Genomic DNA, 12,982 nt, shown 5'->3' on the forward strand with positions numbered 1-12,982 from the left:
TTCAATATATATGATCTTATCACTTCTGCAACTATGAAGTATCCTTTTCCTACTAAACTGCCAAACATGCAATGATAAGTACATCCCAATACGCTATGTTTGGTGCTAAGGCTTAGAGGAAGGATGGTTTGATTCAGAAATCAAATATGTGTTTCCTGGCAATGAAAATCCCTGTCATGGTGAGTCAAGCAGGCTTCTCCAAGCAGTTTCTGCACGGTCTCTTGCCCTTCATTTTGGATTAGCTACAAATCTTCCAAATGGCTTTTACTCACTTCCTCTCCATTCTGCTGCATTAGTATCAGGCATAGGGGAGTGACTGAAACTTACTTGAGCAGAGCTGGAATTTCTAGGCTGTGATTTACCTGGGACTGTCACACCCAGGAGAGGCTGAGCAGCTAATGATTGCCAAGAACAAGCAAACACAGGAAGTCTCCACTCTCCTTCCTTCATTCCCTGGTAGTAGTGCAGGCTTCATTAGGCAATGCTTTTTAGCTCTAATAATCACAAGGAAACTCCAGACTGCAATCAGCCCAGAGGGAGGGAGGGGTTACTGCCATTACATAGCAGTAATGTTGTTGTCACTGTCATCCTAAAATGGGCCAAGAGCTATCAGCTTTGCATACAGCAGGAAGCATCTAACTCTGCAGCTACCCATACCATCTGCAGAGCAACTTTCTGTGGAGGAAAGCCCTGCCAGACATAAGTACCATTGTCAGAGTACAAGTTGTTATCTGGAAAAATCCAGACCACTGAATTTAAGCCCCTAGCACTCTTATTATTACTTTCTGTAGCATAACGCAATACAAGGAAAAGAGAAAGAGTGTCCTCTCTGTGCCAGTTAGGTGAACTATTGCTAGAACTATCATCATCTCACCTTTGGTCTTATAAAAAGGATTATGGAGAAGCAGATAAAGGAAAATGGCTCTGGGTCTCCCCACTGCCTTTTCAGGCCAATCCATTCCCCAGCCTGCATCCTAGAGACTTCTATTTCTTGACTACCCCGTGTCCCTTTTCCCAGTAAAAATAAGGACCAAATAGCACGCTGGGCTGTGTGAACAGGTGACCAACACCAATGAAAATTTCTGTTGCAAAGACTCAGCATGCTCTTTTCTTCCCAAATGCTTCATCTGTCTTTCAGCAGATTCTTCAGACACTTTCCTGTGTCTTAGCAAGCCATAATGTACCTGTTATTAATTTGTCCTTTAGAATCTAATAATATTCATATACTTTAATTTAAAAGGAAGTGTAAACACAAAGTAATTCAACTTCTCATTTATTGCTGGTTTAGTTCATTGATCTCACAAAGCCTAAAGCCTGACTAAAGGATCATTTTCTATCAGCTGCTCATCGTCAATGTTTAACCAACCCCATTTTTTCTTAATTCCTTTAAGGCATCTCACTAACCTTGTATTTTCCTTCTTCTTCATTCCCTTTTTTTTCCTTTCTCCTTACCTTCACTACTCCTCTCTGATTTCCCTCCCTCCCCCCTACTGCACACCCTGACTCACCAATTTTCTCAGCCAGAAACTTTTCTTCATCTCTTCCATTTTGTCTTGGCTGCTATATTCCTCCTTGTCCTCTTCCTTCCTCCATCAGTTGCACAGTTGCAGACCCTTTCTTCTTCCCACTGCCATCAATCTGAGGGTTAAAAAAAAAAAAAAAAAAAAAAAAAGGTCAGCTGGACAAGATTTAATGTTATGAATTAAAGTGTGTGTGCTGGGGAGGAGGCTGGAATAAAGCCTCTTTCTTTCAGCTACTGAAACCATTAAAGGTTTCTGTTTGGTAATATTGTATTGCCTGGCAATTCCACTTACTGAGTGCTCCTAAGGGCTCAGTTCAGCTGAAAGGACACTGAAAGCAATGGTTTTGACTTATTAAACTAACCACTTCTTATTATTTTAAATTGGATTTGCTTTCAGTCTTATCCTTTAAGTGTATTTAAAACATTTTTTATTTTAATGCTTACTTTTTCCAGTGCTGTCTTTTCACTTATAGTAATTTTACATTTTTCTTAGTTCCTCCACCTAGATCCGAAGCATTCATTGCTGCACTGGAAGCCATGGCAGTAGTTCAATTTGCACCACATTCATTCACTATCTTATCCACAGGCAAAGCCGAAGTAAATCTCTTTTCTCACCATTTTCCTTAAGCTCTTGAACGAAAGCCTGATTCTATGGAGTCCTGATGAGAACAGACAATTTATCCCAGGAAAACAGTATGAATTTGGCTTAACTTTCCAATCAGTACTCATTTTGCATGTTTTCAGGGAGTCCCTCTACACCTCTTTCCTTGCCCTGAAGACAACTCAAGAGTTAGAGTCCAACCTTAATCTTAATGAAGAGAAACAGCTGAGAAATGTTGTTTACTCTGTTTGGTTCCTCGCTGTACTCAGAATGGATGCAATGTCTAAGTACAAAGGTGGAAAAGCTGGAGTATTAGAAAGCATTTATGAAAAAGGGAATTAAATAAAGAGAGCACCAAACTTTGAACTAAACCACCATGAAGAAAGTGAGGATCATGCTACTTTCTCCTATAATGAAACTCGTGGGAAAGGTACTATGGAAAGTCTTTTAATATGCTCCCTTGACAGTTTCTGATTAATTAACTTTCCTCTCAGAAATTCTATCTAGAAGGGACTGATGTGAGATAATAGAATCATAGAATGAATGGCTTGGGTTGGAAGGGACCTTAAAGCCCCTCTAATTCCCTGAGCAGGGTTGCCACCCACAGATGAGGGTGTCTGGGGCACCATCCAACCTCACCTGGAGCACGTCCAGGGACGGGGCACTCATTCAACTTCTCTGGGCAATGTATTCAAGTGCCTCACCACCTTCTGAATAAAGAATTTTGTCCTAACATCTAACTCAAATTTATCCTCTTTTACTTTAAAGCCATTTCTCTCTGTCATAGCACTGTTAGACTGGGGGCCCCAGGCCTGGAAGCTGTACTCCAGATGGGGCCTCAGAAGGACAGAGCAGAGGGTACAATCCCCTCCCACCCCTCTGTTGATGCAGCCCAGGGTACTGCTGACCTTATGAGCTGCTAGAGCACACTGCTGGCTCATGTCCAGTTTTCCATCCATCAAGTCCCCCAGTCATTCACCAGGACTCCCACATCATCCACAGATCACCCACATCCATTTCATGAAGAAAGTAAGCTTCCCATTATGGAAAAGTCTGGCAAAGTTCAATAGCAAATAATTTTCCCACCCATAGAATTCAACATATCAGTTATATTCCTGTTACAAAGCACTATAGGGTAGTTAAAAATTATCCTACAATCCTTTCCCAGTGAGATTTGACAAAACAGATTGCAAGCAGGTGGAATGGATACGGATGCACTGACATTAATAGGATTATGTTAATTTACACCACAGGAGGATCTGACCTATATGTGTTAGAAGTAATTTGATAACAAATCTATGTAAGTTTCCGTTAGTTTTAACAGTGTTAAATTCTTCACCACTTTCCCATACTGATCTTCTAGGCTCAGTTGTTTCAGTTTTTAGTAAAGAATAGCTCCATCATAGAGGCCACTACCCATAATGTTCTATTCTTATTTCATGGTCATGTAACAGTCTCTTCTGGGAACTAGATGACACAGCAAAATGTGAAAGTTGCTTAAGGTAAAAAATGAATTTCTGCTGACTTTTCTGGCACAATGTAGCAGACACTGACCAGTGCAGCCACAACCTGGTTCACTTACCAAAATTCTCCATAGTTGTAAGCACCACCCTTCACAGAACTGGCACAGAAGGACTCTTTTCAGTAGATTTCTCGTGAATACTCCAGATTACTTTTATGAATTTCACATACTTCAGGTGTCTCTACCGAGTATTTCCTCAGTCAGCTGATGGTCATCTGGTATGTATGCTTTATTGGGAAAATGTATGAACAGTTTAAGAAAAGTAAATCCATGCATCCTATCCTACAATACAAAACCAGTTATTTTTGTAATGAGCTTGGATACAGAAAGAATTCACAAGCATTTAAGAATCATATTCACAGAATAAACTCAAGACCTACCTGGTCTTAATCTAATCTTGTTTTATTTGTCAACAGTGGTCTGGAAAACATTATAATCCTGGATTATGTCCCTGCCCCTGCAGGAGCTGCTTGGGAAAAAGAGCCATTGTTCTCCTATGCTAAAAGACCAAGGAATGGGTCCATGCTGTTTTTCTTTAACTGCATGCCCAAGAACAGCTATGTGCAGACTGCCCACTTCCAACCACATTTTCAGAGTACAGCTGAGCTTGGAATTCCTCTGAAGAAATTAAAACAAACATCTTTTCTCTGTGTAGGAGAAATCACGTTGCCAGGCTTTCAATAATGTTGCCTCTACAAAAATCATATTTACAGTTGATGATGAGCCTTCATTGTTGCTGTGAGACTAAAGAAGTCAGCGCTTCTGTATATTAAGATATATCTGCCCTTAGCATTTTTATTTTTATTTCTGGTAAGATATAACCCCCCTCCTGTAAAGGCATTTCCTGCGTTGCTGGGAGAGGGAAAAAGGAGTTCTTCCTAGCATTACTTGCTTTGAGTGCCTCCTGGACATCAGAGCCATCTCCTACCTTTTTTGGGGTCTCTCATGTTACTCAGACTATGTCAAAATCCTCTGCTTCACCACTCTTGTGGGTTGTTTCTTGTCAACACAAAACTCTGCTGTACTTCAAACCTCTGAAATAGGGGCTAGAAGGAAATAAGTTTAATCTAATCACAACAACTAATGCAGAAAGTGGAGAATGTGAACTCGGGAAGAAAATGAATGTGGATGTGTTCAACAACTGCAATGCATCACTGCATCACTGTGACACACCAGCTCCTCAGAACTTCCACAGAATCGGTAGAGCAGAAAATGAGTGCATTTTCAGCATGGGGCTCACGCATTGCTTGGAATCAAACTTCACACAAGCCAGCTACATGAGATAGCTGCCTGCAGCCAAAGAGACTCAAGTGCCCTTCCCCAGAACAGTACAGGCATCCCACCAACATCAAGTCAACATATTCATAGAATGTGGGTTGAAGAGGACAACAGTGCTCATCTAGTTTCACCCCCCTGCTATGTGCAGGGTCACCAACCACCAGACCAGGCTGCCCAGAGCCACATCCAGCCTGGCCTTGCATGCCTCCAGGGATGGGGCATCCACAACCTCCTTGGGCAACCTGTTCCAATGTGTCACAACTCTCTGACTGAAAACTTCCTCCTAATATCCAACCTAAACCTCCCCTGTCTCAGTTTAAATCCATTCCCCCTTGTCCTATCACTATCCACCCCTGTAAACAGCCATTCCCCCTCTTGTTTATATGCTCCCTTCAAGTATTGGAAGGCCACAATGAGGTCTCCCTGCAGCCTTCTCTTCTCCAAGCTAAACAAGCCCAGTTCCCTCAACCTTTCCTCACAGGTGAGGTGCTCCAGCCCTCTGATCATTTTAGCTCCTCTGGACCCGCTCCAAGAACTCCATGTCCTTCCTGTACTGGGGGCCCCAGGCCTGGATGCAGTACTGTAGATGGGGCCTCACAAGAGCTGAGTAAAGTTGGACAATCACCTTCCTCACCCCTTTTTTGATGCAGCCCAGAACTTTGTATTGTATGTGATTAGATTGGAGCTTGATGATCCTTGAGGTCCCTTCCAACTCAAGCCATTCTATAATTCTATGATTAGGAAGCAAAAGCAGAGGTAATATTTTCAAGTTGACACTTCGGTAGAGATCCTGTCCAAAGAGGAGCTGAAGTGGATGGAAGAACTCTGCAGCTTGCGCAAATTTTTCAGATAATGCACAGCTCCACGGAGACCTCACCAAGAATCCCTTACCAGATGGAGACTGGAAAATCCACCGATGCAGCTGCCAAAGAGCAGCCACTGAAAAAATATGCTCCTATCAATAAGAGTAATAATTCCCTTCCTCGGGCCACTATGAGTAGTCTAGGCAAAATCAGATAAAGCTGTGTTGCATTTTCAGAAAATCTGACAGCATGGAGAATTAAGACTGTTCTATAAAAACAGCCCAATATAATTTGGTGTGGGAGAAAACATGAGGAGAATAGTTTACCAGACCGGGCACAGAGAGAGAAAGGGGATGAGGAGTCAGGTAAAAGAAAAGAGGGTTGTTTCTTTAAGCCATAACACTTGTCTGATTTTGCAGAGTTATTTGAGTAAGTTAAGAGCAGAAGGAGCAGTAGGGGAATAAATGACAGGAAAGCTGACTAAAGTTATAAAGGATAAGTGAAAACGGTTGCAGCGTGTGTTTTAAATGATGAAATAAATCAGTGCAGGCTTGGAAATTAAATACAGGGAAAGAAAGTAGATGAATGAAAAGAACTAAAGAACTTTTGTAAAGGAACCTCAACAGAAACTGCTCACAACTGGTGCCACAGCTCATACCAACGCATGGAACACGGGATTTTTCAATGATTTCTCCTTCCATAAACTAAAAATCCAGTATGTATTTTTCAAAACCATAAGTAGAGGGAAAAAATGTTCTCTGTTGGAGAGCCTTTCTGAATAATGAGGAAATCCAAGTGTAAAACAAGCTGTTCACTACTGCAGAAATACTGCAGTACATACGTGAAGCACACAACTAGGGCTCAATTGAGATCTGCTTGCAATTCAAACCACAGCAAAGTCAGTGGAAGTCTTGAGCACCTCAAAATGTATGTAGCAATTGAGGATAACATAACCATGGAAACTTCCCACAAATCCAGACCATATTATCACTGTTCTCAATTCCTGACACAGGGAGATGCAGAGATGCAGATGATCCAGAGCCTCCTTTGGGAAGATAAAGGGTTAGGGTTTTTGGCAAACCAAGGTCCATTCAGTCTGGTTTATCTTCCTGACACATGGTTGGGTACCCAGAAATTATTTGTACTAGTCCAATTTCTCTAATTGCTTTCAGATCTATCATAAGTTTGCTTAACGGAAATTTATCTGTTCCCAGCAATTATTCTCTTAGTGCAGAACCCTCTTCTATTTCTGATTTTCAGGGCAAGGAAAAAAATATACATGACGTCTTAGTTCCTTTGGTTAGAAAATCATCCTAAGTATACATTCAGTATAAACTGTCTGAAAGAAGAAACTTTTCCTCAACACAGATGGATGTTTTCCCTTGTAATCTAACAACTAGAAATTGAATGAATGTGCATAATTTTAGATCCCAAATCAAATACTGAACCAAAACCAAATTCTCAGAGTCCTTTAATTATCTGAAAATAAAAAGCGAGGGAAACAGCTGCCATAAACAAAGAATTATTTTAATTTTAATGACACACTTTGTGGCCTGACAGTAAATCCCTTTGCTTTATCCATCATTTCACTTATCTGGTTGGAGGAAAAATAGATAGATAGATAGATAGATAGATAGATAGATAGATAGATAGACAGACAGACAGACAAATAGATAGATAGATATCACGTTCAACCAATTGCACTTGCAAGCGAGTTCTGCGGGGAGCAGATACCTCCACGCGGAAGCACCGGAGGCTCTCCTCGCAGTCTTATTCCAGCGAAACCTATAGGAACACGGTTACAAAACGTTGTTAATTCCACTGCCAAGGAACGGCTCTGTCCCCGCACCCCGAGCCCGCAGAGGTCAGCGACAGGGGACGGAGGGTCGGATCCACACCCGACCGAGGCAGCCGGGTGCGACCCGGCCGGAGCGCTGGGATGACCACAGGCGGCTGCGGGTGCACGGCCGCGGGGCCGGAGTGGGGGATTAACATATTAGCGACGCTCGCTCCTGCCTCTCGCTGGATCGGCTCCGAGACGGGGATTAACGCAGCGAGAGGCCGCCGGGGCGGGATTTGGGTGGAGGAACGGTGGAAAGGAAGAGATGAAGACGGCCGAGATCGGTGCCAGCGGCAGCTGCAGCCACGGTCCCCGCAGGGACGAGGGGGATATGTCACCGCCCGCCGCCACCGGGCGCTGCCGAGTTTTCTGCCGGACAGCACCGGACGGCTCCGAGCCGCCCCTGCCGCCGCTCCCGGAGCCCACCGCGGAGCCGCAAAGACCCCGGCCGGGCCGCCCGGAACAGAGCCCACGCCGCCAAACCGAGATGCTCCAATCGCTGGCGGGCATCCCTTGGCGGCGGGCAGCGTTGGCGTGGACGCCGAGCGAGCGAGCGATCGGAGGCGGCGGCAGCGGCGGCGGCTGCGACCGACGGTGCCGGCGAGGACATCACTCCCGCGAGGCACAGCACCGCAGCCGCCCCTTCGGCGGCACCGCCCGCGGCACGGCGGGGCGGGAGGGCTGGGCACGTGCCCATGGGGCGGGGCGGGGCGGGGCGGGGCGCGGCAGCCCGGTGCGATCCAGTCCGGGCTTTGTCTCCGCCTCCGGAGCCGCGTCCCAGGGGCTGGGAGTGGGAGCCGGGCGGAGGCAGGGTAACGGCGGCGGGCGAGCGGCTTCCAGTCCAATGCCCGGCAGCCTGGGGGCGAGCAGCGACTGCGCCTTCTTGCCGCGGCACGGCGAGCGCCGCCAGGCTCGGAGTTTTCCTGGAGCAGCTTTCGCACCGGGAGCACTTTTGGTAGAAGGGGAGCAGGACGAGACCCCGAAATTATTTATCTCCCGAGGCACGGCTGAAGGGGACTTACTGGAGTGGAGTCGTAGTGGAATTTGGGTTTGGAGAGGAGTTGCGAACGCTTTTTTTCTTTTTCTTTTTTTTTCTTTTTTTATTTTTTTCACTCCTCTTCCTTCTTTTCGCCCGTCATTGGAAATGAACAAATTGCACTTGCAATTCAGAAAGTAGAAATATTAAATATTTCATTCCCTGGGAAGCACATATGTAGTAATGACAAAGGATTGCAAAGGAGAGAGTGGCTCCAGTTTCCCAGAGAGATCCCCTTAAATGGATTACTAAATGGGACACACCATCAGCTAGTTCTGTCCTCTAGCTGCCCAGATAGATGCACCGAAAAGGTACAGTACTCCCCGACCGTATCCGATGTTTTGGGTTGCGTGGAAGGAAGGCTTCCGCCTCGCCCGGCCGGTCGAGAGCGGCGGGGAAGGCGGGCGGCGGCTGCGGCTGCCTCGGCAGCGCCGATGGCATTAGGCGAGGAGCCGCCCGCAAGTGCACGCGTTGCGCTCGCCGTTGCCACTTTCCAGGCATCTCGTGGTTTCGTCTTTCTTTTCCTTTTTTCCTCTTTTCCTCTTCCCCACCCCTAGGCTGCTGAACGCGCCGGCGCTCCCCGGCCCACCGGCACCGTTTGCATGCACGGTGTTCGGGTTCCCGTCCGCCTTCTCCGGCTCCCAGCCCCGCTCCCTGCCCTCAGCTGCGGGGGGTTTCGTGAGGGGCCGGATCCGCGCTGCCTGCGGTCACCGCGTTGGGATGTGAGCTGCCGGAGTCTTTGTTACAGGCACAGTGCGGGAGCTCCGTACAGAGGCGTAACCCACGGTTTCCGCTCACCAGTGCGGGATTGTGGTGGTGTCTTCTGGTTTTGTGAGCTTGGCGGTGTGTTTCGGGGATGGGATTTTTGTTTGTTGGCATTACTATTATTATTTTAAATTTTCAAGGCTGAACGAAGAGGCCGGCAACCGAGAAAACTTCGGTTTCCCCGGGTGCTACAGCGGCTTTGTTCGCGAGGGTGGGCTGAGGCCGCGGGCTGCCCTCCCTGCCGTGCAGACCTTCGACCCGCAGAGGGGCTGCGGGCTGCCCGGCTGCCGTGGCGGGGTGAAAAGAGAGAGTCCCAGGCAGGGCCCTTCCCCGCCCCCTTCTCGGCAGGGCGAGGGCTCTGTCCGCTGCTCCTTCGTTCTCTTTCCTCGGGGAGCCGAGAAACAGCGGATAAAGTTTTTCAAAGGGGGAAGAGCAGGGCAAGCCGGCACGAACGAGCTGCCGCAGCCTCTCTCGGAGCTGGCTCGGCGTGAGTCCAGGGAGCCCCGGCAGGCGGCTCCGAGCGGCCGGCAGCGGGCAGCTTCGTACCGCTGTTGAAGAGGAGAAGAAGGTTTAGCTTCCCCCAGCCCAGCCCGTGTAGAGGCTGCGGGCGAGGCGTGCTAGGAACGCGCCGCTCCCCCGTCCGGGGCGAGGCAGGGGGTCAGCGCTGCCCCGGGCCCTGCCGCCGTTCCCGAGGAGGGTGGCCGGAAAGTTTGGCTTTCCTTCGAGCCGGAGAAAGTACCTGCAAGAACTCGGCCGTCCCTCCGCCCCTCCTGCCCGAGGGAGGTGCTTCCTGGGGTGGCTGCAGGCGGGGGAGCGTTGCGAGCGCGGACCGCCGCGGCGGCGATGTCTTTCTGTCCGCTGACGCTACTATGTCCTGACAGCCCCGAGCCGGGTGAGTACCGGGCTGAGCTCCGCGGACAGCCGATGGTGTCTTTGCTAACCGTGACCGCTTGGTCGGAGGGAAATTTGTTCTCCTTCCCCTCTCCTGAGCAAATTGCTGCTTTGTAAGTTTGTAAACCTGCGTTCGTGTAGCGGGGTCTGTGCAGCACGCATCTTTGGTTGTTGTGGACGGGAAATTGTTCGACTAAAGCAAAGGCTTTAAGTAGTCCGTGGTAAAGCACACGAATTCCAGGATTCGCAAGATGTTCTTCGAAGGGGTGGACACATGGACTATAGGTGTAGTAAATAGTGAGGAGCTGAATCTCCACGACTATTTTCTGCCACAGGGCTATGTGTAGTGGTTTACTAATTGCCATAGATTGAGCTAACTTTTGTTCAGTATCATCTGGCACCTGTATTAATTATTAAGCTAACCTCAAAGACGGTGGGGAAATCGTGCCTCTTGCTACACTATCTTTGCTGTGCAGTTCAGTGTTCTCATGTCAGCAGCTTTACTGGTAAATCAGTGTGAGGAAGTCCAGCAGAATGAGGGTCTATTGCAGAACTTGTAGAGATTTTGACAAGTCTATGGCAGCTTTCTGACAGTAGGATTTATGCAGCCGCTGTAATATTCAGGGCTTCCTTTGCCATTTGTTATCAGACTGCAAAATGATAGTACTCTGGTTAACTTTTGTGGCTTTTCTGTTTGTTTGTTTGTTTTTAATGAGACTGATCTAGTGTGTTGTAAGGAAAATTGGGTTTCCTACAGCAAACTTTTTCTTCACGGAATTTCTTCATATGTGTTTGAAAGGAAATGCTATAGGGTCAGTAAGATTGAGAGGTTTGCCACTGAAAAGAAAAAAAAACTGCAGTTGCCTGAACGTTTCAATGTCTAGGGTATAATTCTGTCTGAAAGGAAACTGTTTTTCATGTGGCAGCTTATCCGAAGATATAATGCAAAGAGAAAATACACTAACTCTCTTTAAAGCCCAACAATTTCCTATGCATAAAAATGTTGATCTTGGTTCCCTTCCACTCTTCACTGAATAAAATCTCTGGCTTTCAAGTAAGTTTATCTCAGGAGCGGAATGCCCACATGAAGCTTCTGTCTGAATGCGAAATGAATTTTAAAATAGCAATTAATACCATAAAGTATAATTGCAGTGTTTGCTTTTCCTGTAGTGGGAATCAAGTGCTTGAAGCATGGATGAGTACTTAAAAGGAAAACGAATCATATGGTCACAGATGTTCTGTGTATTCTGAATTAGCCTACATCAAAACTGTTATTCTGACTTCCAGTGGCAAAACCAACCTTATAAGATAAACTTGTCATTCTTGAACAAAAAAAATAGTTGGATGCTAATGTCTGCAAGAAATATATTATCTAACATCTCCAGCTGCTTGAAGACGGAAGTACCAACCGTAGTCCCTTTGTAATGTTTGCAAATTAAGGCATGCAGTTATTGCTGTTCAGAGTGAGGAAGGAGATAGAACGGGTTTTGGAGAAGGAGTTGTCCTTGCTCATTTTTTTTAGTGGGGAAAAAAAAAAAGAGAGAAAAAAAAAAAGCAGAAAGATCAGATTAATGACCTGTGTTAAATCCAGAATAGAACTATTTGCACTGAAAAGGAAGTAGGCTATTGTGAACTTGCTTGTGAGTGTTTTGTGAAGGGAAGGGGAAACTTGTCATCTTGTTTTGAAGAGCCATACATAAATACACATGAAAAGAGTTCACATGGTTTGCAGCAGAAGAGACATAAAATGTTTTTGGATTAAATTGGCCTGAGCTAATATATGTCTTGCATCCAACTTGTTTGCAAGGACGCATTGTTGCACTTCCCGGTCAAATGCTTTGTACCTGATTCCCATGCACTATACCAGAGTGCTGAAAAGAAACAACAGGGTAAATTCTGCTAAATAAAATTCTTTTCTGTTAGGCAGAGAATATGCTAGAGTAAAGTTGAACTGTACTAGATTAGAAGTGTTCACTATCTTTATTTGATACAGATGCTGCAGTAAATCTTTAGCCCTTGTCCTTCCCAGTCTTGCTTGCCCAACTCTGCTCTGCTTTTTTGGAGTAATTGAATGAAATTAAAGGCAGTTGCTGAAATATGTTCAAATAGGGCACTCTTCCACTGTGTGCTTCCCCCTGCTTTCTGGTGGGAATCTATACTTGGTGAGGACCTGAAACTGTGGTCTGATTCCCTTTGCTGTGGATCAACCTTCAGCATTCAGGCAGATTTTGGTCCACATCTTCTGGAGCAAGCAGCATCCAACACAGGCCTACAGCAGACTGTGGCAAGCCTTGCCTGTGCAGGGAAACGGAGGAAAAAAAAAAAAAAAGAGAGAGGAGTAAGCAATGCTTTCTTCTGCACCATTAATTGTGTGCATCAGACCACCCTGAGGTGAGTGAGGAGTAGGGTGATAGGTAATAAGAGGCAGCCAGCAGCTGTGTCAGTTCCTGCAACGCAAAACAACCGGAATCAGGGTTTAGTGCAAAAATAAGCAGCTGGAAGAAAACTCAAGCCTGGATTTAAAACCTCTACATATGAATGTGTCCATTTTGAACCTGACACATCCATCTGTTGAGCAAGGAACTGCTTGGACAGGGTCTGCAAAGGCAGAAGTCACGTCCTGGTTAAAGTGCAAACTGAACAGCCCAGTGTCTTTATTTCCTCTGTGTGCTGTCTTCTGAGAGAATGAAGCCATGGAAATAGCTGAATGTTGATGTTTATACA

General features: G+C 46.2%; 1 protein-coding gene across 4 annotated transcripts in view; it reads left to right on the forward strand.

Moving 5' to 3' along the window:
- Positions 1-8,351: 8,351 nt before the first annotated feature.
- Positions 8,352-12,982, forward strand: part of SEMA6A (semaphorin 6A) — a 107,455-nt gene continuing 102,824 nt past the window's right edge. For 3 of the 4 annotated variants that reach the window (XM_090131634.1, XM_090131636.1, XM_090131637.1), the window contains exon 1: positions 8,352-10,259. The gene's annotated coding sequence lies outside the window, so the exon portion shown is untranslated. The remainder of the gene's footprint in view (positions 10,260-12,982) is intronic. The other variant, XM_090131635.1, reaches the window with a different exon arrangement.

Source organism: Phasianus colchicus, chromosome Z (assembly GCF_987193195.1).
Source record: "Phasianus colchicus chromosome Z, bPhaCol1.hap1.1, whole genome shotgun sequence".
NCBI classification, from domain to species: Eukaryota; Metazoa; Chordata; class Aves; order Galliformes; family Phasianidae; genus Phasianus; species Phasianus colchicus.